The sequence below is a fragment of the Chinchilla lanigera genome, unplaced genomic scaffold (assembly GCF_000276665.1).
Source record: "Chinchilla lanigera isolate Chin_1 unplaced genomic scaffold, ChiLan1.0 scaffold00032, whole genome shotgun sequence".
Taxonomy (NCBI): Eukaryota; Metazoa; Chordata; class Mammalia; order Rodentia; family Chinchillidae; genus Chinchilla; species Chinchilla lanigera.
This window is the reverse complement of record NW_004955433.1, coordinates 3,087,366-3,110,811: the sequence shown is the minus strand read 5'-3', so window position 1 is coordinate 3,110,811 and position 23,446 is coordinate 3,087,366. Positions and strand designations below refer to the sequence as shown.

General features: G+C 42.7%; 1 long non-coding RNA gene across 1 annotated transcript in view; it reads right to left on the bottom strand.

Moving 5' to 3' along the window:
- LOC106148927 overlaps positions 1 to 10,563 on the bottom strand; it is a 16,718-nt gene extending 6,155 nt beyond the window's left edge. Inside the window, exons 1-2 of the long non-coding RNA XR_001234702.1 lie at positions 10,484 to 10,563; positions 8,152 to 8,323 (exon numbers count right to left, since the gene is read on the bottom strand). This is a non-coding gene — a long non-coding RNA (uncharacterized LOC106148927). The remainder of the gene's footprint in view (positions 1 to 8,151; positions 8,324 to 10,483) is intronic.
- Positions 10,564 to 23,446: the final 12,883 nt, after the last annotated feature.

Sequence of the window (23,446 nt, the reverse complement as noted above, 5' to 3'; positions counted from 1 at the left end):
CGTAAAACGATAACCATTGATAATTTCCTACCATTTTGTCTGCAATTTGCTAAGTCCCCCCTATTATTATGTTATCCTTCTTTTATTCTTCAAAATAAAAAGAAAAAAAAAAAGAACTGGGTGAAGTACAACATGAAGGTCGTGTAAAGGTGAGAGCAAGGAAGGCTGAAGGTAGGTCAAGAATGTCGTTGAAAATAGTCTGTATCACTACTGACTGCACATGAGGAAGGGTCATACATCCTACAGAGGTGATTTCAGGCACCTGTCACGGGAGCTGAAGGAACGGTAAGGCTTTTTTCCCCATAGAGAAAGGTTCACGACATCATTATAATGACCCGGACAATTTGAGAGGAAAAAGAGGGGGCTGGGAATTTAGCTCAGCGGTACAGCACCTGCCTGGCAAGCGCGAGGTTGTGAGTTCAATTCCCAGTACCGGAATAAAAAAAAAAAAAAAAAAATGAGAGGAAAAAGAATATGGATACCTTGAGATGAGAGAAGTCTCCTGTTTCCTTCTTTCTTCTCCTTTTTCTTTTGGGGGTGGAGTGTGTGTGTGTTTGTTTGAGACAAGGTCTCACTATATAGTTCAGGCTGGCCTTGAACTCACTACGTAGCCCAGGCTGTTCTTGAACTTGCGGTGATCCTCCTGCTTCAACCTCCTGAGTGGTGGAGTTACAGGCATGCACCACCACACCTGACTCCTGTTTCTTTCTTAATTTTACGTTTTGAATAGGCAATACATTTCCTATGCGTTGATATTTAAAACACATAAAATTATATATATAACATCCACCCACTCCTCAAGGATCATACTAGCATATGTAATCTGTAATCTCTTTTGTTATTTTTGTACATCCGCTCAGAATTACTTATGAGCAATTATTTCCCCAACCTTTTACATTGCTAATAGTGTATTATATATCCCATTGCGTACTTGACAATTTGTCTTTGAAATCTTTCCCTATCAGCACATGAATTACTTCCTCATTTTTCAGTAGCTGCCCGTTCTTAACATGGATGCAGCATAGTTTACTTAACCAGTGTTTTATTGACAAGCTTTTGGGATGTTTCCGGTCTTTAGCTATTGAATAGTTTTGCAGATATGGCGTCTTATAACTGTGCAAGTATATTTACAGTCTTGAAAGCTGTTGCCAAATTTCCCTCAGTGGAATGGGGGTTATATAAAAAATGGCTCCAGGTGGCTAGCTGGTAAGTGAAAAATCTAACCATAAGGCCAGAGAAGCAAATAAAATGAATAAAACCAGAGAAGTAGATAAAATGAATTATGTTTTTAATGATAACACTAATGTACTTGTTCATTTTCCGGTAAAACACTGGACACCACTAAAAGTTAGAAATGGAAAGCTGTGTTGTTATGTTACATCAGTTACAGACGCAAATCCTGCAAATCGTGAGGCTTATGGAATAGGGAAAGCTTTCTTTAAGAAAAATACCAAGGCATTACCAAATATGAATTGGCAATCTGAAACTTTAGATGGAGCTCAAACAAGACAGGGGTCCTAAAGTTTCCTCAGCTTTGTGGCAAGTCTGCTCGGTATTGGACCTAAATGCACACCTGGGGGTAGAGAAATTGCCTTTCCTTTTCACTGAGGAGAAATCATGTTCAAAACATACAGATCACTGCCCTTAGCTGCACTTTCATTTAGAACAAGTAGTAGAGCCGGTGGCTCCACGATGCTTGTAATATTCCTGTATTTGCTTACTGTCTCCCCAAATGGATCTACTCCACTATGTAATATTTTCCTCTTTGAAACCTCAAACACCTTACAGAGACTTCATGTCCATATTAGCAATATGATCACGATATAGAGAAAACTGTAACTTTATAAAGATCACTCCTTGGGAAGAGTTCAAAAAGCCTCTATCAATCTCATCTGTTTTGATAACGCCCATGAAAGTTCCAGCTGGCAAATGATTACCATTGGCAAATGACTTCCTTAAGCTGAGTTTGAGAGAGATAAGCTGAAGAATTGCACTCAATGATATGAAGTTAGGAATCTGTCTCTGCACTAGGCAACAGCTTGTTTGTCTGTGCCCAGCTTCTCCTGCCACCATAGGCTGTCATCGTTTTGGTCCCTCTAGAGAGAGAAGACAGCCAGCTGAGGAGGAGACCATCATGGTCCTTGTAATATCAGAAGAGGAGGAGGCCTAAGCAGAGGAGAGAGGAAGAAAGAGAGGGCTTCAGAGGTAAAGAATCCAGGGCACTGGTCTAAGTAATGTCAGAAACAACAAAGTGAAAAGCAAGCCAAATGACTGTAGATCATGGAATAAAAATTTAGAAATATGGGGCACCTCCTAAAGAAGATCAGAGTTTTAGCAGGACTGACTACGTTTAACAGAGAAAGACTCACACTGGACATTCGAAACATAGGCATTATCCAATTAAGTGAGGCTTGGAAGAAGTCCATATCCAGCCACCTTAATTGAAAGCTTTAGAGATTCTATGACTTATTGTAAGTCATATTGACCTTTAGCCACATGTGCCTCATCAGCTGTGTCCCATATTCATCACCAGTGTCCAAATGTCCCCAGTTGAGTTCCAAGGTCCAGGGTGAACAGATCTGGCAAACACTTGCCAGGAAGTGTGTGTTACTGTGATTGCTTTTACCTTATGTTTTCTTTAAGATGATGGTTAGGAGGAGAAGGTTACTGATGCCTATGTGCAAGGTCATCGACTTACAACCACAAACTGACATACAAGAAATATCACTTTTGAGTTTTTGGTTATTTAAATAAATGTATGGGTGAGATTATCACCATCACTGCATCACTGCTTTCTTTACAATTTGTCCTGGTCCCATTGTGTCTCACTTGTTGGCAGAACTTGAATCTGTCATTAGAATTTCCTCTTCCTCTGGTCCAATAGGATCAAGAATGCTTACTTAGTGCTCAGAAAGTTGGGTGTAGAAGTCACAATCCCTCCTGTAAAGTTGAGGTTTTCACAAAGAAATGCTATATCTTCCAGGAAGCTCCTGCATTCTGCTTAACTATAAACTTCCTCTAAGACAAGGGAGCAAAGTTTGAGCTATTTGCTTAAGATGTAGAAGGTTAAAGCTATTGAGAGAACAAATGCAAGTTATTATCATAGTAAATATGCCCAATACACTGTGTGATGAATTCCCTTGCCCCACCCACCAGTCTAGCAAAGTGAGCTACTGTGGCGAGAGACACTGTGGGAATAATGACAACTGATTCACGAGGACAAATTGGAGCCCTGTGCCGACTTGCCTGGATGAAATCACTTGACATGACTTTGCCGGGCAGGTTTTCCCAGGTACGTATGACACAGGGAAGCTTCCTCACGAGCAGGAGAAGCCGACATCATAAGCAAGAGAAGCGTACATTTGGGTGGAGGTGTGGGAATGGGAGGGGAGAAGGAAAGGAGAGCGAAGGTGCTTATTGTTTACCTCTTAGACCTTCACTATTTATATTTTGTATTATTATTATTAATATTAATTTTGTAGTGCTGGGATTGAACCCAGGGCCTCAGATATGCTACACAAAATGCTCTATCACTGAGCTATGCTCCCAGTCCTTTTTCCTTGCATTTTAACCCTCACTATTTATATTTAAGAATTCAAGATTTTCATTTGAAAATGTTTGCTTTTTGTTTCTGGATTTTTTTTTTATTGAAAATTTTATTTGCTTTAAAATCAGTTCTCTGAAAAGATAATGTATTAGTCAGGATTGATCAAATGGATAGAATATATATATACACAGAGACAGAGACAGAGAGAGACAGAGAGAGAAGAGAGACAGAGAGAGAAAGAGACAGAGAGATAGAGGGAGAGACAGCCAGCCAGAGATTTTATTAGACTGGATTTTATGGTCAGAGGATGGACGGCCCCGCAGTGGTCTCCTGCAGGCCAGAGAGCGGAGGAATCTGGTAGCTACTCAGTCCAAGACCTGGAAGCCTCAAATCAAAGTGCCACCCAGCTCAAGGCTGAAGACCTGAAAGCCCCCGGGAGATTTTCATCTTCATTCCAAGGCTGAAAAATATGGAGTCTGATGTCCACAGGCAACAGCAGCAGCAAGGACACATGCCCGCTCTACGAGCATGGGTGTGTGTGTGTGCTGTGAGTGTCTCCCTGCTCTGTCGGATCATGTGAGATAGCCGGAACATCAAACAAGGAAGGGCATGAAATCGTCTCTCTGTTCAAAGTGTGGAGTCCACACTGCTCTGTCTCATTTCACGTAATAACGAGCATGGGAGCTCTGCAGAAGATAGCAGTCCTTCCTTTGCCCAGTCTTCTCTCATACCTTGTCATGTGTTAAAGTTTCTCTATGTAGGTCGTGCATATGCCTTGTTATGCTTACTCCTAGATAGTCTATCATTTTTGTTCCTTTTGTGTTCTCATATATCTTAAGTAGTCATTGTCTATTCATGATTTAATTTCAGTTTATTCACTTTTTACCCTTTATACCTCTCCTTTTGCTGGTACCAGAATTGAACCCAGGGGCTCACACATACCAGGCAAGTACTCTACCACTGAGCTACATCCACGGCCCCTTTCATAATTTTATTTTATTTTGAGACAGAGCCTCACTAAATTGTTCAGTGTAGACTCGAATTTGTGACTCTCCTGCCTCCCTAATTTTTAAAGTATTTTTAAATATCCCTGAGTAGCTGAGACCACAAGTATGCACACCACCTTGGGCACTTTTCTCTTGATTTTTAAACATCTTCACAAACTCTAAGTAAGTTTAATCAATCCTACTCTTTTGACCCAGGTTTCTCTTTACAGTGCAAAGCTCAGGTTCTGAGGTTTGTGATGATGAAGCCATGGTGGGCTCAGGACTTCTCACAATAAGCTGTACCTCCTGACACTGAAACACTACTTATTCAGAGGCTAAGTATAAGGGCACTGATAGACTATAGTGCAACCAAAACTACAAAATAAATTCACAAATCAGTCCCACTGAGGTACTGAGACACAGCTAGTATATATCTCTCACAGATCTTTAGTTTGTCAATTAAATTATCATCTGTGTTTCTTTGGTGTTTGCCGCCAACTAAGCTTCACATTTTTTGAAAACCCAAAGAAAAACCTTTTCCTGTATCTTGTTTGAGGCCAACCCAGTACCCATGAGCTCATCCACCAGAAAGGTCTTCCCGCACAGTCATCTGAACTGCTTGCTATAATAAGGACATACGATATTAATGCAATATAACTGCAGTAAATGCTTTCCATTCCTCTATTTGTAGGCAGTCATAAGTGTCCAAAAGGGAACAATGCTATAGATCTATTATATACCCTTCCACTCTGTGAAGCAGTGTAAGCGGGTGACTTTTAAGTGGAACAACCTTATATAGTTATTTTCCAAAAAAACTTGGACTCAAAAGGTCATTTAATTCAAAATCCAAATATTTGTGACCAAATATAATTTCCTTTCAATAAAACCCTTACATTTTCATAATAGTCTATGATAACTGCTTCCAAATTATACTAAAGTATTTTTAAAAATCAGGTTTCCATTATTCAGGAGAAAATTATAAGGTCTGCAGCTCTTTCTAGGCCAAATTTTTCTCTTGATGCCCATTTTCCAGTTATTTCAGGTTTTACTGGCAGCTTCGTCAGAGAGCATCAGGGAGAAATGGAAAGCATGGGATCCGGAGAACTGGGTAAAGAATACAGAGTGCTTAAGCGCATCTAATCCAACCTACCACCTCCTTTCACAGTAAAGAAACCAAGAAAGGGAACTGTAAAATGACCGGCCTCCCCCTCATACGGGGACTTCCAAGAGAGCCCGCGCTGGGGGCCAGGTCTCTGTCTCCCTGTGCATCACTCTTTCTGCCACATCATGTACAATATTTTGTCAGAGTACCCTTTTCCTGTGAGGCAATCTCATTTGTTCCCTCAGCTGGCATTTCTACTTGTGTAACCAACTGACTTAATGTAGCATAGCGAGCCCTCCCCTGTCTATGCCCCGGTCGGTGCTACAGCCATTCTCCCCTCATTCACAACCACCTAACATCACTTTGCTGAAAATGAGCCTATTTTCAGTTTACACCACCTCTTTCCTTCCTGTATTTCCTGTTCTGTTTCTTGGCTCAGTAGTCACCCAGCTGTCTAAGTGCCCCCCTTAGCCTGTACATCTAACTCACTGTCCAAGTCCACAGTTCTAGTCCCTGACAGGCCTCACACATATCTTCACCTCTTCATCTCTGCTTGCACAGGTCATGGGTACCTGTCGCCAGAGCTCTCTGCACCTTTCTCTTTCCTCTTCAAGGTGTGCTCCACACTCCCTTCAGAGTCACTTTTCCAAAGAATAAACATTGTTTCACTATGCTCCTGTCTGAACCTTAGTATTGTTTTCTTCATGTCCCTTAAATCTAGCCCACATAGCAGTTATTTAATGTACTTAGTGACCTGTCCCCCGTTGGCCTAACTTCACCTCCCACAAAGACTTTTCCATGTCAGATTTCATGAACTATAAAACACAATTCTTTAAACTCATTGAACTAATTTGTGTCTCTACATCTTTGCATGTGTGTCCGCCTTCCTCTCAGATACTGTCCTCTCGTCTCTCCCACATGCTGTCCTCTGTTACTCTCAGGTTCATCCTGCAAGGTCTGTACTCAAAGAGCGCCGGAAGTGGTGCTTTATGGAAGAGCACTTAGCTTCCCTGCAAGTCACTGGATCAATTCAGTGTCCCAAAATAAAAACCCAGGAGAAGAATCTCCCTCTCAGTGAAGCCTCTAGGCAGAGTTTATTTTTTGACCCCTCTACGGTGGCTTAAATGGATTTCTATTGTTATACATCACATCATTTTATAATTTCTTTCCTACATGATACTGTGGTATTTATTTCTGCCTCAAGACCTGGCACGGTGCCTGAATGAATGGAAGAAAAACTAAATAAGGATAACAGAAATCTAGAGAAACATTTATTTTATGGTCAGATGTCACCTAGTGTACTTACAACATTACGAAAATAATGCCATTTTCTCAGTGCTGTTCAGAATGGACTCATTGCCTGAGCTATAGAATTGAAATGCTTTATATGTATTGAATTTTTAAAACTATAATTTAGAATGATTATGATACATTACCTTAACCTTTCATTGAATCGAGAACTTGTTTCCTTATATGAAATCACTGCATATAATTTTCAGCAGATAACACAATAATCATTTCAGCACAACATACAAATTAGGAAAAGATCTTACATTTTATCTCTTTTTCAATAGGTATTTCATAGACTGTTTCATGTGTCTGTAGTGCCATTAGTCAGCATCTGTGTCTCTACCATCTTTAGTCAAATACATTTTGTTATACATTTATTAAGAAGCTCTGGACTCGTGGGCTTTAAGCACATAGATGGAAGAGGCTATTCCATACGCACTCATAGATCAAATACGAGGGGAGTAACGTGATGCTACTAAATTAAATGGGACCATTTAGCAAGCTGCAATATTAGCCTAGGGACTGGCTATTTCATTTTAGTATTTCTCTTACTTTTTTACCAAGCACTATAGAAAAGAATGATTTTTTATTCCTGGGGGAATATAGATGCTCATCTCTTGATACAAAGGTAGAATTTATTTGGATTCTTAATTGTATCTAGATATTTCATTTTATTCTATTACACATCATATTAAATGACTTTGTTTTCTCTGTGCATGATTCTCGAGCTCACGCCCAGGACCTTGTACATGGTAGGCAAGCACTCTACCACTGGGCTGTGCCTGCAGCCCCAATAACTTCACCTCTCTGCATAACTGTAGAAATCCTGGCCGGGAATAAGCTATAGTCTCTAGCACCTCCTTTCATTTTGCTATATGTGCCACAGGTTATAAGGTACAGAGCTTAAAAAGCAAGGAATAGTGTAAGAAGTACGGAAACCTACTGCATAGACTCGGGTCAACCTCTGGGTACGCCACTTACTAACTTTTGATCTGCAACAAGACATTTCATATTTCAGCTTCATTTTCCTTCCTTAATGAGAATAATCACACCTGCCTTACTTCCTCAGAGGGTTATTTTAAAGATGGAATGAAAATTGCTCAGATCTAAAGATTTGAGCTTGGGAAATGGGCAGGAACAATGGGAAACGAGGCACCCAGAACCACAGCCAAATATCCCATATTGAAGCCCTGCATCAAAGACACCAACAGCCCTGGATGTCTTACCATGGGCTTTCTGCCACCACTGCTGGCCCTGGATCAAGCTTGTGGAGGATCATTGTTCTTCCCACCAGCAGCGCCAAAATGATTATCATCTCACCAAGTCCTGATGCCAGCTGCAAGGATGGCTGGAAATGTCTGGATCAGGACTTCTCTTCTTTCACAGTGGTATGTTGGCCTATGATCCCAAAATGGATTGCTCTTTCAGATCCAAGAGGGAATTAAGATGCTGGACTCGCACAGCTTCTTTCCTGAACTCTTGCCATAGTCTTGTAATCTGAATGGAATCAGAAACACTGCCCCCAGCAACGCCCCCTCCAACCCACTCTGCCTGCTGGTATCCATTTCTTTTGCAAATAAAAATCCAATTCTGTGATTGTTCCATCCCCCCGCTCCCTGCAAGACCCACATAAAAAAGCAAACTCATTGGAATAACCTCAAAATGGGCTCACCCTCCAGCCTCACCCTTGTGTGCATTCCCTGCTCTGCTGCACCCTCCCGCTTGGTTCAAAGGCTGGAGTCCTAACATCTCTGTGTGAAAAGGGTAACTATGCGGGAACGGAACCAATAGGCAGGATGGGGATGTCTTCCCAGTTAGGGTGGAGGCTATGAGACAGAAGAAAGAGGGGCTGAGAACGTGCAGCTGTGGTGGTGCCATGGCCTGCCTGTGAGCAAGGATGAAGAAAGCACAAAAGACAGGTGGAAAGGAGACAAGAAACACTGTGTTTAAAAACTGTAGTCTCAGGAAGACTGCAACTTCAGGACGAAAAGTCACCCACAGCTCCCATGTTTTACTCCACACCTCTCTCCTTAGTCTTTTTTTTTTTTTCCTTTCAGATCCGTTCTACTCAAATTCCTTAAAGATGCACTTTAGTTCCCAAATTAAGCTAGCTGATAAGGTAAATGGCAAAACCTCTCCTTAAGATGAAGACATAGTCTTCAGAGAGTGTTCAAAGAGTGTTTTAAGGCAGAACACCTCAGATTAGCTATCTAAAAGGATACCACCACAGGACATCCACTTCCTCAACTCCACACAACAGGGCACCTCTTTCAAGAGCCCACACTCTGCTCAGCCTCATCAGAGCTGTTTGTGCCTCTCACTGACCTGCGTCCTGAAATTCTTTTTATGTGATAACAGTCAAGCACCTACTCTGTGGCTGAGCTAAGGTTCCCACCTCTTCTCTGAGGGACCGTGTTGGGCCCCTCTGCTAGTCCCTCTGGGCAGTGGAGAGGGACACTGAGCCTGCCAGAGGACAATGCCTCCTGGCAGAGGGCAGGAGCCAGTGTCAGAGAGCAGCATGTAGCCCGAGAAGCAAGCGCACATCTCTGTCCCATTTTCCCAGACACACATAATCCTAGTGAGATAGAAGATAGAGTTCGGCTTAGACTGGCTGGGAAGAGAGGCATGGCGGGATCCCAGAATCTACACAGTTCCATCTCTTAGGACTCTGGATGTAAAGTTCTCGCAGGTTCCTATCAGGTGTGGATGGCATAAAAGGTCAGTCACCATCAAGAGCTGACCCTTTACGGTATCCTGCCCTGTGTCTCCCAGACCCACGGTGCACTTTTATTTTTGCTTTTATTTTTTCCTTTCTTTTGTTCGGCCCAAGTTAGCTCTGCAGAGCCAGTTTCTCCTTAACCCCTCACTTTCAATAAACTTTGGCTCCATTTTTGCTTGTCTTGTTCAGTTCTTTGTTTGCGACAAGAAGGACCTGGACACATTTAATTGGTGAGCCTTTTTTTCTTCTTCTTTTTGAGACGGGGTCTCACTGTGCAGCTCAGGCTGGCCTGGAACTCACTATGTAGCCCACACTGGCCTCACACTTGCAGTGATCCTCCTGCCTCAACCTCCAGAGTGCTGGGATCACAGGCATGTACCATCAAGCCCATCTCGGCAAGGCATTTCTAAAAGGAGATACCTTGTAACACTAGGATGCCTGTTTTGACCCATGGAGAAAGAAATTTTCTCAAATAAACACCATGAAACATTTTGCCTGATGATCAAAGTGATTTCAGGTCAAATTACACTAAATTTAGAGAGAACTGCACAAATACGTACTAGAAAACAGTCACACGTATGACAGTATACACTCGGGTTATTTCTGTACCAATGGAAACAACCCTTTCGTTTGGTAACTGCTACTCAGATAACCCTTACTTAGCTTTCAAATTGGCTCCAATATGCAGAGAAGGAAAACTGGAAGAATTCAGAGTACACTGCTAAGATTTATTATCTCTAGGCAAGGAGAGCCAAGGAAGATGAGGAGAACTTGTTGCTTTATACCTTGCCACCTGGCTTGAATTTGTCACAACATTAAAGTATTATTTTTATACTTACATTTTCAAAAGGTAGAGAAATGGTGGTGTCTCCTTTGCTGTCTTCCTTTAAAAATGATCTAAAAGGGGGCTGGGGCTTTAGCTCAGCGGCACAGCGCCTGCCTGGCAAGTGCAAGGTCGTGAGTTCGATTCCTGGTAGCAGAAAATACCAAAAAAATAAATAAATAAAATCAAACAAGGTTGTCACTTCGGTCAGTTTGTTGGGGGCTGGGGATTTAGCTCAGCGGCAATTGTATCTGCCTGGCATGAGCAAGGTCATGAGTTCGGTTCCCGGTAAAAACCAAAAAAAAAAAAAAAAAAAAAGAATCTAAAAGGTTTCGTCAGGGGATCACAAAAGTCATGTGGGAAATGAAAAGCAAAAATACCTTAAGTGATTTTAAAAAATTGTTACAATCTTAACCTCAGGGAGAGCTGTTGTCTCAGTTACAATGTACTTATCCGCACGTGAAGGACAAAGTAAAATGAACAGTGTGTGCTGCCCGTCCTTGGTCTATGCAGACAGTGCTCTCAGCGCTGTGCAAGGCCTGAGCCTTCCCCAGCTTTCCTCCCTGCGCTGGCCTTTTCAACATCTCTGGACCTGACATGGGACAAGGCCCAGGATTCTCAGCTGGGCCCAGCAGGTTGTCCTGGCCTGCTCCCACTGCACACACACACTGAGCTTCACACTACTCTCATCACATGGGCATCTACTGTATTTTATCGTTTGATTTTGAGAAATGTTTAAAGACAGATATTACTGTAACAGAGGCTCCACTGAAACTGTCCTTTTCCCTTCCTTTCTTTTGCCTTGCACCCTCCCTGACCCTGTTACTGAAGCCAAGATCTTCCTTAGGTTTTTAATTAGCTGCAAGAGCTTGCAGAAGGTCAAGGTTCACTGCAGTGTTCTGGTCGGAGGTGAGCACTAGGAAACTCACCCTAGAAGGCAAAGGCCTTGCCCAGTGTGAAGCTTTTGTGCTCCCTGTGTACCTCCTTTCCTCTCCCCATAGCAGCACGGTGCTTCTGAGCCCTCCAAGACAGAGCTTTGGGGAGCTAGCCCCTCTATTTTCCTCAGGACTGGCTTTGAATAAATGTATCCACTTTCTACTAACTCTTGTCCCCCCAAATTGTGGCTCTTTTAAGTGACAGGCAGCCTGGACATTGGGCACTGGTAAAATTACCTCTTTGCCATTGAGGAAAATTCCTGTCGTTTTGGTAGAGCTGGAATAGGAATGCTGGTTTCCTGATCATGAACAAAGTTTTCTCTTTTTCCTCTGTATTGCTGCACCTCTTGTACTGTTTCATAAGAGCAAAATTCTGAGATGTCCTAAATTTGTTTATAAATGGTGGGAAAATGGAAGGTAGAAAAAGTAGGAGGAGCTTAATCAGTAACAGGGTACAGGCCAAAATAACAAAAGGCCATTTTACATTTTTGAACATATGTCAAAACCTTAAGAATATTTTCAGAATATTTTCAGAATATTTTCGTGACTTTCAACATACCCTAAGCCAGCCCAGACTACTGCTTCCCTATATGGACTGTCCTATCTCAAAGCTTACCCTGTTACCCAGGGACCTTTCCTAACTGCTCCTTAGGCTTGCTGCTGGGGGCTGCAGGGATTTGTCCCAGGACTAGTCCTTTCTCCCTGGCTAACCCTGTAATAGCTCACTAATTCCTTTTATTTCAGGGATCTCTTGTCTCAGGGGTTCTGGTTTAATGCCACAGAGCGGCACCCCTGAGTCTCAGCTTCGCCCTCCCTTTTCTATAGTATTGTTATTATTATTATTATTGTTCTAAAGAAGTGGTAGACACAGCTCTCTTACTTGCCCCTAACACTATCTCTCAATACCCTATTCTCCTCCATAGCACGAACACTTTGGTACATATATGTTCAAATCCAGTGTGTGTGTATCATGTGTATTTCCCCAAATAGGCTATAAACTTGATGAAAACATTAAATCAAACACTTGAGACAATAGCTGAAATAAAAGAGTTTACTGAGCCATTGCAGATGCTAGCCAAGAAAAGGCAGGACCATGTCCTGGGACAAGTTCACATAGCCCCCAGCAGCAGGGCTAGGTGGCAGTTGGAAAATGTCCACCAGACCAGAACCAAGAGCATTTCTCTAAACTCCGGGGAAGCAAAACACTGCAGCCTGGAGTGGCTACTGAGAAGAGAGGCAGGATGATGAGGGTAATGTGGAGCAGGAAAGGCTTGCGCTAGAAGAGCAGGAGCAGTAACATTTGCTCCTGGAATGGCTGGGGTTAGCCGTGTCCACAGTGTCCATGTAAACAGAGCAGACTGACCTTGCTATCTGCTTAGGTGGGATTTTTTAAGTCAAGGTTCAACACTGACAACCATTTTGTTGGTTTCCCCCATAGCTGATAACTGGTTAACTGCTCTTATCTGTCCCATCCTCTAGTCTTTGTCATTAAATTTTGGTCATCTCAGAACTTTTTTTTATTAAGAGCAAAGACTTTAGTGCCTACCCTATATGTGTGGCTAACCACACAATAGATGTTTATTGCTGAATGAATGCGCAGGGGCCTAGACCCCTCTGGCCTGCAGACCTCTCACTGAAACCAGTTCAAACAGAGATCAAAATTGGTGAACTCAGGATTTCAGAAAAAACACAAGAGGTCATTGTTTGGGAGTAAGTTCCCTCCCTGAGCTCCAGCAAACCTGGTTAAAAATCAAAATGGAGCTATCAGGCTAAAGTTCCGGGCTACCATGCTGAAACTAAGCTGTTTACCTTCACGAGGTGAAGATTAGAGAGATGACAACCACATTTCCCAAACAGGTTCATTTCAGGCAAAAGTAGCCCAGAGGAATCTGACGTTCACTCATCAGCTGTTTTCCTACCACTGTGTCTCCCTACCTCCCCCTTACACGGGAAGAAGCTGAACTGACCAGTACACTCTTTATTCTTTTGTCTCTGCTCCCTTCTGCTTTTACCTGTATATAAAACTGCAATCTTCTGCTAGCCCCTGGGAGCATTACTCTGTATTGTAGGATGAAGTGTTGCCCAATTCTAGAATAGCATAAAGCCAATGAAGTTTTTAAGCTCAGATGTAATTTTGTCCTTTAACACAAATATCCAAGAAGTTTAGGAAGCAACTGGCTTCAATCATGGCTCCATTGAGGTTAGATTAAATGCTTTCCTTCTTCCTCTTCTCTTCTTCCTCTTTCCCCTGTCCTCCTCCTCCCAGTGGTCCCCCGACCCCCTTACTGCTCCTCTGTTTCTGTTCTTCCTTCCTCTGCAGCTGGGCTCCTCCACCTCCTCACTGTGATGACAATGGCAGCGGGCTAGTATCCCAAAGGAAGAAAGCACATCTACCTCCACGGAAGCATTTCAGTTTCAGGGTGAGCATGTCAGACTTGGACAGACCTGTGTCCTAGTCTACTGGTACACATGGGTTAGGGATGTGGTGCAGTGACTGGCAGCCCTCTCTAAAACCACACAGAAGAGGGAGTCGTGTTTTCCCAAAGGAAGGGATGCTGGGCAGATGAAAACAACGTATGTCTGCCATAAAAATTGTCCGAGAGAATTTTATTCAGGAGTTAGGGAGAAGCTGCTTTGAAGATGAAGCAACACCCTGCTCCTTGGTTGGAGCTACATTATGACCCTGTGAAGTGTTTGACTTAGATCATAAACATTTAAATGAAAGACTGCACTTTAGTCTTCGAGTTAAAGGCTTTAGTGAGTCAAGTATAGTGTAAAGAAAAGCACACCTGCAACCTGACACATCTATCTGCTCCACAAAGCAAAGAACTGCAAAACAATTTTTTTTGGTTTGTTTATTTTGGCTTCTAGCCAAATAGGAACTGTAGAAATTTGTTTGCAGTGTTGGAGAGGAAGTGTGCTTCTCTGTCAGCACCACAGGATGCAGATCCCCATTTCACAGAGAAAAACCTGCAGGCAATATGCTCACTTTCCTGTGCGTATGGAAAAACAGAGCGCCCTTCATTCACATGACCACTAAGGCAGTGGTGGTACTGGTATTTTTGTAGACTCGATTCTGAAAGGAGGAAGTAGGTTTTCAGTTTTGAGCATTTTTAAAAATTTGCCTTGTTCCTTGTGTTTGCAAGCTAGCTTCTGGAAATGAGGTAATAATCAGAATTTTAAAAAATCTTTCCATAGCTGTTGAAATTTGAAGGTACTTTACTTTTATACTCTTTCCATATTGGCCAGAGTTGTCTGAAGAGGTAGTGGTTTTTATAAATAAATGAGAACGGATGTGAGGAGTGTTCTACTCAGATGGTCAAAGAGCAAGACCAGAGACCTCAACACTGCTACAAAGCAGTGCACAGAAAGCATTACAGTGGTTCTTTTTGTCACTTTTTTATTATTATAAACTGAATCTTGAGGAAAAGCAACAGTGAATTTTTCACCTCTTGAAGTTATAAATATATATGATTAACAAGAAAAATGCCAAAGGAAATGAAAATAGCCTCATATCCTGTACTTCCTGACATCCTCTTTTGATTTTGTGTAGTTTCCTGTCATTATTTTGCAATGTATTTGTTTTTAAGGACGTTTCTTTAGCAAGAAAAGAGGAGACAAGCAACCAACCCTCCCCCCGTAACACACCGTCACTCTGTAAACTTGTTACATGCCCATGTTCTTAATATCAGAATTTGGGCAGTGAGCTAAGCTTGTGGTTTTGATGCTCACTGTGAATCATGACATTAGTGAATAATGAAATTAATGGGCAGAGATAAACTCAGTGCTGTGGCATCCCTGTGGGGTTACTTTCACAGATCTAGATCCTCAGGCTGTAGGAGTCTATGCCACTCACCTGAGCTCACAGAGACAGTAAAAGGGAAGGCAGCAGGGGAATCTTTCAGTCTCTAAAACCCAAGTCTTAACTACAAGAGCTTTTTGTAATATAGCTCCCAATAATTCTGGATATCTCACATTATAGATATAGCTGTAAATAAAAGAAAACTATTCTCTAATATTTCTCCTCCTCCTCCCTCTTTTCTTCTTTTTCTTTCTTTCTTTCTTTCTTCTTTCTTTCTTTCTTTCTTTCTTTCTTTCTTTCTTTCTTTCTTTCTTTTTCTTTCTTTCTTTTTTGTTTTTTGAGACAGAGTCTCACTATGTAGTTCAGCCTGGACATGAACTACATCAGTTAAAAGGTAGGTTTTGGGTGGTGGCCCCACAGGACTTCTTGCGTGTGGCTCTGCACTGGAGGGAGTTGTTAGCGGGTGGGGAGCACTGATGTCTACTTGTCTGGGTGCCTGTCTCCTCACTATATAGCCCAAGCTGGCCCTGAACTTGCAGCGACCCTCCTATCTCAGCCTCCAAAAGGCTGGGATTACAGCCATTCTTGCTAGTCCCTAATATTTCTTGCAAGGGAAAACATAGGGCTTGTAGTTAATCAACTATCCTGCATTATATGGCATACAGGCTTACAAATCAAATGCATAAACGCATATGTATATATGTGAATGCATAGGTGTGTGTGTGTGTGTGTACACACGCATACATTACTTGGAGTTGTAGCAAAAAAAATTCACAGGACTCAGCACCGTGCATGGAAATACTTAAATTCATTCCAGACTCAAAATTCATGAGCGATTAGTTAGACAAAAGAGAGTTTCATAATTTATAAATGCAAAATAATGACATTTTGCCTGGGACTCTGTCCAGGACCTCTGTCCAGTACTCCAGTACAGTTTGTGTGGGAGCTTTTCTGGATACTGTGACCCTCCAGCACATATGGAATTTATATATGTGGCCTTTGTACAGCGTGGGCTGAAAGAGTGGCTCAGCTGATAGTGACTAGTTATCAACAGGAAAGACAGCACATTTCAGCCACAGTCAAAAGCAAAAAAATGGTGCTCAGAGATTATCTGCCAGTTCCAGCTCTTAAAGAAGCAATAGCTACCAAATGAATGACCAAGCAAATGTAGTTAATAGCCGCTAAAAAGTTAGACATGAAAATATAATCAATAAGTTGGTCCTGGAAACATCTCTGCCTTTCAAAACTAACTATGATGGTCTTTATTCCCTTCCCCCTTCCACCCCCTCTCCCCCGCCCCCCCCCCCCCCCACTCCCCCTGCCTCTCCCCTCCCTCTTCGTTTCCTCCCTCTCCTTATTTGTGTCACTGGGGTTTGAACCTAGGGAGCACTGTGCAACATTCCTAGGCCCTCTACAAGACAGGATCATGCCAAGGCTGGCCTTGAAATTGCAATCCTCCTGCCTCAGCCTCCTGAGTACCTGGGGTTACAGGCATATGCCATCACATTTGGCCACATATCTATCTTTTCTCTTTTTTTTTTTTTGGTACTGGAAATCCAGTTCAGGTCCTTGCTCTTGCCAGGCAGGCACTTACACCACTGGACTGTATCCCCAGCCCCACATGTCGTTTTAGAATGATCTCTTCAAATTATGATGACCACTTCAGGTGTCAGCATTCATATACTCTCATTCTTCATTTTCGTAGAAAAAATACACTTAAACTCACTCAGATAAAACCCCTTCTGGTTTGTGTTAGCTACCATTTCATTTGGGTTTAAGACTAAAATTACCCTGAAAGGTTTTCTTATAAGCTTGTCACATCTTTCTCAGAGATTCCGCCATGGGTTAAGGAAGTGCTTTTGTCGACCCCAACCACCCATAAAGTCAATTTAGTGAAGAAACAAATTTTTTTTTTTTTTAAATGAAATAGCACAGAACACAAAATGTGAAAATGCATCAGCAGAATTAAAGGTATGCTTCATGAATCTTTTGCTTCAGTGTGGATGTGTCTGTTATGTATATACCGGGTGCTGATTCTTCGTGGGGGTCATGGTTTTTAAAAAAGCTTTGAAAGCCACTGGTGGAGGCATTTTCACTGATGTTTCAATCAATACAAGGGTTTGGGGTGGAGGCCCCACCAGACTTCTTGTTGTGGTACAGTAGTGGGTGTTGTTAGCAGGGAAGGAGAGGTGAGGTCTAAGGTACAAAGGCGACAGGGGAGCACAGCTCACATAATGGGGAGTATCTAGAGGTGGCCTTCTTTCTGGATGTGACCAACAACAGACATACTTACAGGGACAGCTGCTAGGAAGAAGGGCAAGGAAGGACAGGCAAAGGCAGGGAGAGCAGGAAGGCGGTGTCTGAGTGTGGACAGTGTGGATCAGAGTGAGAACTAGAGTTCATGTAAGGAGGAGGAGAATGGAGCTACGAAGTGTACAGAGTGAGGCTCAGCAGGCAGAGTCACCCTGTGTTACATGAAAGCCTTCATCTGCTGGTAACACAGCCAATCAGAATGGCTGAAACAATAAGGAAATGTACTGACTGATCCACTAGCTCAGTTATGCCACAAGAGCCTATAGTTATGTCACAAGAGCCACAGTGCTGGGCTCCGCTGGGCTCCTCGTGTAGATATAAGATGGCTACGGGATGGCTGGAAATCCAATGACTAGCGGAGCAACTGAGACTCAGTACTTCCTTACTTCTCACTTGAGGAAAGACTGGATTCCTGTGGTTCTCTGAATGGCAAAGGATAACTTCTAAGACCCTCTAACAATCTTCTGCTTACATCTTACGGGCCTGAATTAAACAGCATGCCCACTCCTGGGTCTGTTACTGGTGCCTGGCATTTCCCAGGCCCATCAGACTCTTGTTCAGAGCTGGGACAGCCCTCCTCAGGCACATGGCGAGGTGGGAGGAAGGCAAAATTGAGATTCTATCAGCAACAAGGGAGAAAATATTTTGTGAAATGGGCAATCAGCAAAGTTCACTGCACATAAGAATTTTTTAAAGCACTCATAACATATCCTAGTAGTTCTAGTTGGTTTGATATTAAACATTTCCACTATGAAGACAGTTTCATCTTTGGAGACCTAGTATTTATTTTCCTCCACATAGAAGGATGCCTTTGGAGGTATTTAAATAATAGCAAAGAAGTCAAATATAGAGAGCTTCTATTTTCTGTATACTTTGCCACCAAAAGAAATCTCAAGTTTTTCCAAAAATAATATGCCGTATTCACTCCCTCAGAGACAATGCACAATGATTGACCTCTGTTGGAACAAACATCATAAGAGAGAACCAATAACCATTGTGTGGTGCTTTAGTGCTCCTCGGGCTCCCTCCCCCTCTCAGAAGTTAGACTTCAGCATTATCCCTCTACGGACTTGCCAACTTTCTGTATTGTGACACAAAGACACTGCTGCTGGTTAGGACCATTCTAGCCGGAAGAAAGGCAGGGGCGAGGGCAGCCAGGCTCTGATGAAATGCACACTGTTTGCTGAACAGCCTCGGTGTTTGGAGTGTTCCCTTTATGAAAGGCGAGCGTAAAGTCAACAGCCCACAGTTGCTCAAATCTGTGCTTTGGTTTTCTTGCCACCGCCACTTCCTTACCCAGGAGAATTATAGCGAAGTGGTGTTTTAACCGTGTCCCCAGGGGAGTGTTGGGGAAGATGAAAAACATGCTAGGTCACCAATAAATCATTTCTGGAAAAAGGGACATTTCAGGAAAATTAAACAAAGTGTAGAAAAGCCTTAGCTTGCACTGTGTTCTTGCCCAGTTTGAAGGATGGCCTTCCTCCCTGCTTAGACAAACACCAGGCAGGAAGCTCTGAACAGGAAAAAAAATTCTGTCCAGAGCCCCGGGAGAGAATAACAAACAAGGATGGTCATTGTTGCTTTATGGCCCGTTTAAACAAAATTAAGGCAGATAGTTACTTAACCCTGTCTGATTGATCTGATCTTTTTCAGAAGTTCTACAGCAAAGACCTGACAACTCTAGAACCCCCCAGCCCTGGAACCTGGCTTTTCAGTTATTTCAAAGCTCAGCTAAATCCCAAAGTAGTTTAACTCTTCTTGCCTTGTGCCCGGGCCATGTCATGCAGGTAAGTTGCTCTCCTTGGGATCTCCGGATGGGTGCGGGGAGGACAGGAAAGAACTCTTTGTGCAGGGTGAGTGTAAATTACCTCCTGCAGTTTGAAAGCCATACTTCTCCTCTGTAGTCCTTGGGAGTTTTGGTTTGGCAAATTCTGTTGTACTCTTCCTATTTTACTTTTCCTCTGCTTCAGGTCCAACACGCAGATGTCTACTGATGGCTGCTGTTGTCCTGTCCCACAGCAGTGTCGGCCCAAATTTATTAGCTGAGCTTGCTGCTGGCTGCCTCCATGGCAACCCAGTGAAAATATTATAAGACTTTCCCCAGGAGCCCATGCTGGGCAAAAGCATGTTGCCACTTCTTTCATTTTTAACATTTGTTTACCCCAAGAGGATCTGGGCAGAATTCAGAAAAGATTTTTCATCTGGGAGCAGAAATTATCAACGAGGTCAAATGCTGGGCCTTATTTCTTTAGATGCCTGACTGATGTCCTCTCACTCTAATGAATGATTCATGCCATTCACCTTGAATAAGTCACTGTGTTATCACAATTTTTATTTTCATTCCTAAAACTGACACTGCTAGGATGAGTGTATTTGTATAATAAGTAAGGATTCAGTGGGCATTAATATATGTGACCACATAATTTAAAATTTTTAAATCTCCACAGGGTATTAAGTAGCATTTTAAAGAAAGCCTAGGGCACTGATTTTCATTATCGTCTAAGAGTCCTTCCAGCTTTGAAGACCTATGAATGTATGAATATGTATTACAGGAGTCCCAGCAAGATATTCTGCATTATTGTCTTCCATGAAGGTTGAAGAAATCAGTTAGACACTGCCAAGGATTCCACGGCTAAAGCAACAGACCGGCCTAATTCTGTCACTGTGTAAAATGCCTTGCATGTGATAGGTACTAAATAACTGCTTCCTGACGCTTGGAAACTTAACATTTTCCAATTACCAGTTCTGCAGTTATACAAACTGTATGTAGTGGGATTTTCATTTTAAGTCATTTTACAGCAGTATATTTTATAGCTTGTGCAACTCCAACATGCAGAGAAGGAAATGCATCATTTTCATTCTTTGGTGGGATGAGCTCCATCATTTTCATTGGCCTTCACGGGGTCTGCTGGCTTCACTGTATATGTGTATGGCTTACAGAAGATTACCACTTTTTCTTCCATTGTAGATGTCAAATATTAGCAGAGTGAAAAATCATAAAATTTCTTCTGAGGAATATTCCAAATCAGGCAAACGGATACCAAAAAACTTTGCTTCATTTACCTCAATCATGCTAGTTAGGCTCAGCATCTTTTCTGCTGAGGTCAGGCCTTTGTCTAGTTGGATTCAAACCAGGTGAGGTCTTTGTTCCAACAGGAAGAAACAGGGCAGCCTTACTCCTCTGGTTTTACAAGCAATGCTTCATATTCTTTGTAATAGTCTCTACCAACTTTCCCAGCAGTTCTTCCCTACTCTTTGAAACTTACTACCCAGTTCACAGTTCTGACGCCTCACCTCCAATAACCTAGTGAGCCACTGAGGTACTTCCAACCTGGTCTTCCCTTGGGTACTGATCATCATCACCACCATCACAACAGTACCTCACATTTATTACTGTATGCCAGCTAAGCAGTGTGCTTTATGTGGATTATCTCACTTAAACCTCATAAAAGCTCTATGAGGCAAGTGCTGTTATTCAGGGCTTTAGCTTATTAAGAAAGCACAAAAGGAATGAGTGGTAGAGGCAGGACTTGAACCCAGGCAATCTCTCAGCTGCCACTGTCCACCTCCACCCAGCTCCTGCCCAGAGCGGGAACTGAGCATGAACCGCCTGGGTAAGGTCCAGGCTCTCCACCCACGCGGTGTTGTTAGCAGTCTAGGGCAGGCACAGGCCCAGCGGCACGGAATGACGCTGCCTTCCAAAAGCTCTCTCAATTCTCTTAGTGGCAAGAGGTTTTATTCATTTCCTTTGTGCTCAGAATTAGCTTTTTAATTTTTATTCACACAAAATGCCAGAGACACTGCAGATTGCACTCATGACGGGATATCGTGCCCCTTGTCACTTGTTTGTAAGGAGTGCTCTGGCTTGGCGTTGGCTGCTCTTAGGTGAAGTCATCTTAGGAAAAGTCAAGAGCCACAGAAAAAGAGTTTAAAAAATGACAAACATTGCAAGCATTCATTTCATACCCACACTGTCTTTATTTTCCAATTTCTGCTAGTTGAAAACAACAAGAGTGAGAGATCTCAGAAAATACAGGATCTATAGACATACAACCCCCTATAAACAGAAGCCAAACACATTCTTATATCCTTACTCCAAACAAGCCAGATACTGTTAAAAAGATGTGGCAAGGGCTTTCTGTCTATATGGAGCCCACAAACACCTAATGACATGCAAATGAGTGGAAGATGTGAGGAGCAAGTACCTGCCTTATTTCTGCTCTTTACCGTATAAACCAAAAGCAGAAGAAAGGCTGAGGTGTAGACTCTGTTAAGAACTTTGAGGTAGCTTTTAACAGGTGACATTTTCCAGAAAATGTCTCAGGCTGTCCAAATATTGGTACTGCAGTGCACTCAAACATGTCTCTGAGGAGCTTTCTGCATCATGGAGAAAATCAAGGCAAGATCAGAGATGCAAGTAGACTTGTGGTCCCCGGGTACACGCAGAATACTGGTAGGCACAGGGAGCCTCTCACTTGAAAATAAGATACAAAGCGAAGGTTGTGGCTGGTGGGCATTGAGAGCCCCAGTCCTGAAGTGTGACCGTGAGTGCTGAGCTACAGGAAGAGGAAGGAAGTGAGCAACACACTCTCTGTATTGCATTCTCCCAGCCAGGAAACCATGAGACCAGGCGTGGTGACGAACCCAGTCTGCTCCGATCTCATATTCTCCTCCCGGAATCTGGAACCACACTGGGTTTTTCTCAAAGGAGAAGATTGTCTGACTGAAAAATGACCACCTACCCAAACACAAGGGCCAGATGACAGGCACCCGACCTTTCTGTACCTAGCTGTATTGTGCACACCTGGAGTGCAGCAGGTACTCAGTGCATATTTGTTGAATAAATGAATGCCCAGTGTTGAGTCCAGTAATTTTAGAGCAGCCTGAGAAATATTTAGGATCCTTTTTGTTCTTTCCCAAAGCAACGATGAGGAGACAGGAGCAGTGGAAGAGGTCATTCTGCATCTGAGATGGCAACCAAATTCTTGTGTTTCATCCACTTAGTATTTGTAGTTTCCTCATAGAGAAAATGCCAGAAGATCTCAGTAAAACATTCACGTGCTTTTGTGTATATTTGTGCACACAGATGTGTGAGGGGGCCGCTCTGATGGATGTAGGCCATCAAATCAGGTAGCTATGTGCGTGACTGCGGTGGACTTTAACTCTTTCTGCCCTCAGCTAAAATGACTTCTCTACTTCTCCTGATTGAGCAGTAATTACTTAGAATTGCAGAAAGCAAGATTAGCTCATACAATATCTCATCCCTATGTAACAACACAATTCAGTCGTATTAAGAGAAGGGTAATCAGGGAAGGTCACACACCCTGCTCCAGAAACGCTGCTCTCAGGACATCTAAATTGGGAGTTGGTGGCCATGTAAACAAATTCAAATTACCTTCCAGCAAAAACCTCAAACTACTCGTTTGAGATGGTTTTGGCTAGAAGATGTGGGTCCAGATTAAAATCAAAAGCCACAGGAACACTGAAATAGCTGAAAGAGACACATAGTCATTATAGGAAGCTTATGAAGGTTCAAAGGAGGTTTAAAAAAGAAAAGGAAAAGCTGCACAGCCAGAGAAGCTGGTAGCACTGCCCATCCCTACTGGAAATGCTGATGGCTTCCTCTAAAGAAGAAGAGGAAGGAGTTAAATGTGCCAGCTAAGCAGCCCAGACAGTGACAAGTCAGGCAACAGGAATACTGATGAAACCGAGCTATAAATTGGGAAGAGGGCAAGGCAGCAAAGCCACAGAGCTAAAACACTCAGAGGGCTCAGAGCAGCGAAGGACCCTGAATAAACTATGGATTAAATAAGCATTTACGAATAGATAAAGAAGTCTCAGTTTCCCTATTAAGATGACCTGGAAATAGGTTTCATCCTATTATGATCACTCCAGGATCATTCATCTATTCTGGAATTGCACGGGATCA